At 37.8% G+C, this 4,237-nt stretch overlaps 1 long non-coding RNA gene across 1 annotated transcript in view; it reads left to right on the top strand.

Moving 5' to 3' along the window:
* Positions 1-2,494: 2,494 nt before the first annotated feature.
* The window catches only part of LOC108167253 (uncharacterized), a 50,607-nt gene continuing 48,864 nt past the window's right edge, over positions 2,495-4,237 (top strand). Inside the window, exon 1 of the long non-coding RNA XR_001777605.1 lies at positions 2,495-2,568. This is a non-coding gene — a long non-coding RNA (uncharacterized LOC108167253). The remainder of the gene's footprint in view (positions 2,569-4,237) is intronic.

Here is a 4,237-nt window from a genome sequence, read left to right on the forward strand (position 1 = left end):
CCCCCTGCTCAGTATTCAAAGATAGTGGGTTGGGGTAAGAAAAGGCTATCTCTGTAGCTTTGTATTGTAAAATGCTTTTTCTGTTTTAACTCTCGAGCTCTATACCCAAAACTGATTATAAGATACATATTGTTTTTCTTTGTTTTTACAGAAATAATTTTTTTTTAATGTTTTATTCAGTATAATAATAGTGTGTTATTTTCTCATCCTCTCCTCATACAGTGGTATCTAGCAGCTCTAGAAAAGCTGCCGTATTGATTCCACAGGAACGGCCTTCGATCGGGCCAAATTTGCATGGGAATCYATTCTGTTCAAGCGGGGAGATCATAATCGATCCGATGGGATAAAGTCCGTATCTTGGCTGCTTGGCTCTCGGAGGTTAAGGTGAAAATTAATTTGCTTGTTTGCTACGTWCGTTTCAATCCTGTAATTAAGTCTTCCAAATGATTAAAATGYAAAACAATGGAGCACTCAATGTGACTTTGATTGCATGCTTTTTGTTTGTTTTGTTTTTACTCAATAGTATGATTTGTTAGCTTGATGACTGTACGTCCAGAATGCTAATTAAAAGTAACTTTCAGTCAGCTTCTTCAGCTTGGTTTCAGTATTTTTATCCATTCAAGCAAATTAGTTTGAATGAAATTTAATGGGATGGATTTTTGKAATTCAGATATATCCCATGATATATGCTCAGTAAAAGGAGACCTATTTATCCTCCAAGGAGAGATGTTGACAACTCWTTTTTTTTAAAGTCAGTCATATGAAGTAATTCAGTATGTAAAATTCTGCTAAAGGGTGCTTTTATCGTCTTGATAAAATGTAAAAATGACCCTATTGGACCTGTTCAATTCTAATCTTTGAATGAATTAAGCTTACACCTGTTTATCCCTTCATGTTGTCTTTTTTTAATAAAAATATTGAAAACTGTTTTCTAAATCCACATTTTAAATGTACTGCATAAATTAAAATAAAAGTAACAAGATGTGGTAGCAAATGAGAATATTCAGAACAGAACAGGAAGTGCTTTTATTTTGATATGTTTGCTGTAACCAGAAGTGGTTTTGAAACAACGCAGCCAGCTTAGCAGAGAGAGAATAACAGAGGTAAGTTACGTTTTTTTGGTTGAACCGAAAATTACCCTAAATAATTGAATACAATGTTCAATCATGTGGTCATTATTATAAAGCTAAATCTAACATCAACATTTTTTATGAGCCATTAACATCCTATATTCCACTTTGGAAATAATWATCACGCGCATCCTTTCACAGTAAAACATGCACMGCTGCTGCAATCTGTAGCTCCCATTTCGCCTCTTTTAATCGTCATTCGTTATAAACCTGTGACTTATGTGCAGTGGTTTCAAACTCTAGTCCTTGAGAGCCAATGTCATGAAACTTTCAGATATTTCCCTGTTTCTGCACACTTGAATTAACTGGCTAAACCTCATCACTATGCAGTCAAGCTCTGCGGAGCTCCGCTAATAATAATGGAGCCAGGTGTGCGACGTGACGTCAGGGGAGGTGTTGCACCTTTTTCTGTGACCACCGTATGTTGTGACCGTAGGAGATGCTGTTGCATTTTTTTGACCATACTTTTCCATGAACGTTGGCCTTTAAGAAGAATATGTCACACCAAAACCATACGCWTAATTAATATTATGGAAATATAGACGAAATATATGATTATGATATATGATTATGCTTACCATACACTGCCACTGTTTATACAGCCATATTAGAGGTCAGATGTTGCCTTTTATTCTTTGGAGGAAAGAGTGAGTCAGCAGAAACGGTTTAGTTTAAATATTTAGTATTTTATTATAAGTTACAGTGTGGTAACAATACATGATATGATATCATATTTTATGACTGTCTTTCCATAATATTAATTACGCTTACTTTGGCATAGCMTACTCCGAGTGGAAATGCCAAGAACTTTATTTACAGCAGGTAAAAAATTATCTGCTAACTTTTTAGCAGAATCTTACTTAAAGAAATCAAGACGTACTCCTTTAAGTCTAGTTAAGTAGCATTTTTTGCTTGACTGGATTTTGTGGTTCTTACTCATGTAAAAATAAAAGAAAAAGGGCATTAACTGGATATTTTATACTTGCTGAACTAAGGTCCTGCTAAAATCTTAAAAAAACAACTTAAAAACTAATGTGCCAAGAGAAGCCGAGGCCAGAACTACCTTCATAATGGTGTGAGTAATCATTCACTTTGTGAAAATAACCATCAAATGCAAATTGAATGTTGTTTTCAATGTTTAAAGTGAGCATAAGACATTCCAAGTCAGCTTCGTCCTCCATGGTCCTGGTTTTAGCTTTTATCTCATGTGTTGACTGTTCTTTGCTCCATTTGTTTCCTCGTTACACCTGAGTYACYTACGGCCTTGTATTTCAAGTCACTCGWGCTAAACTACCCTCTAGTGTTTCCCTGTATTTGCTTGTGATTAGTCATTCCTTCTTCATCCACCTGTCTGTGTTTAGGTCAGACACAGCAGCATCTCATGACATCGGGTTTCAACTCATCTGTTGGAAGACACCATGAGAGTTGCCTTGTAAAGGTTAGATGGTAACTTAATTGTTTAATATTCAAATTTCACGGATGTCTGTTTGATCTGTTTCATTTGAAATGTTGTTTTTTTTTTCCCTTCTGGAATCACCGTTTTGTCTTTTTTGGAAACTTAGTTAAAATTTTTGGCAAAATATTCATGGTCATCATTTATAATTACATTTCTGATAATATTTCCTTTTTATGCTGGGTACCTAATTTACTGTGCCTTACTAAAGTGTGCACACCCCTATATATATATATATTTTTTTCTGACTTTACAACTGGAAATGTATGTTTTATTCGGGTTTTATGTAATTGTAAATAGAAGTTAATGCATAATTATCAAGTGAAAAAAATATATTTTTTTTCAATTTTTTTAATGAATTGAAACAATGTACATTTATGCCCATTTTTTTGTGCAAAATAACTCCAGAAAATCTGCCTCTTGTCGCAGATTCYCAATTGAATTTACACCTGAACTTTGAAAAGCTTGTGTTTGTTCTGGGTTGTCATCCTGGAGTCACGTTTCGGCTCCTAGAAAGGAAAAAGCCCACAGCATGATGCTGCCATCACAAAGGTTTACAGTAGGAAACTCTTAGTATTTTAGGGAAAGTAGAAAAACATGATTTGAAAGTGGGTTTACTTCTCAGCAGATAAGAAGCAGCTCCTCCTTGTGAATCCATGACTTGAAGGTCACTGAAAGCAGCCAGAGCTGCACTTACTTGTTTTTAAGCCTAACCCTAATAAAGCTCCAAAAACGGGGGGGGGAAAAAAAAAGAAAAGTTCCTCGCCTTGAAACATCCAGGCTTTCACGGCGGGGGGAAGATAACATGATTCCAAGCAGGCGAGTGCGTTTCGTCAGAGCGCCGGTCGGAGTCGGTGCTATCGACAGCTGGACCGACGCCATGTGTATGCGAGGAGTTCCTCCTGTGTGAATGTACATCTGTGCATGTCCGGGCGGGTGTTGGAGCATTCGCGCAGCAGCTCGAAGCCTTCTGGACAGGGCCGAGGGTGAAGGGGAGCGCTAACACACTCTCCTTGTCAGCGGCAAGGGTAATTACTCCTGGCTGAAATTACTCAACATTTGTTTATAGGCTCCCCTGAGCTCACTGTAAATAGATTGTCTGCTCAAGTCCAATGCCACAGAAAGCTGTTGTCCCCAGCAAACACAGGCGGAGGTTTATATTCTCCTCACTTTTACTCCGCACACGCATGAGTCTCGCTTTCTGCGAAGTCTGCTAGCTGCCTTTATAATCCAGCTGGACGGCTTCTTTGCTGAACATCTTGTTTCTTTCTTTTACCCGTCACATAACTTTGTGCGTGGTCAAGTTTATTCTCTTAATCGAGTATTGATCTCTGCCTCCGTCTTCCTCCGTTCGTGCCTACAGTAGCTGAAATCTTTTTAGCATGCATATGAAGAGAGGAAAAAAAGAAGTGGAGAAAGCCAAAAAAAAAAAAAAAAACTAAAGCACTCGCAAGTCAAGGTCCCTCCATATAGTTATTGTATGAGATGGTTCCTGTCAAAAATGACAGCTTGAAACACTTGACCCACAGAAATGAATTTTTTGGCCAGGGCCAAATGACAGCCCCCAAAAAGTAATTCCTTCTTTTGAAATGCTGAGGGAGGTGGAGAGTGAAGTGTGGAGAAGAGGAGTGACACGGAGAGCGATAGAGCAAGA

The sequence above is a fragment of the Poecilia reticulata genome, linkage group LG2 (assembly GCF_000633615.1).
Source record: "Poecilia reticulata strain Guanapo linkage group LG2, Guppy_female_1.0+MT, whole genome shotgun sequence".
NCBI classification, from domain to species: domain Eukaryota; kingdom Metazoa; phylum Chordata; class Actinopteri; order Cyprinodontiformes; family Poeciliidae; genus Poecilia; species Poecilia reticulata.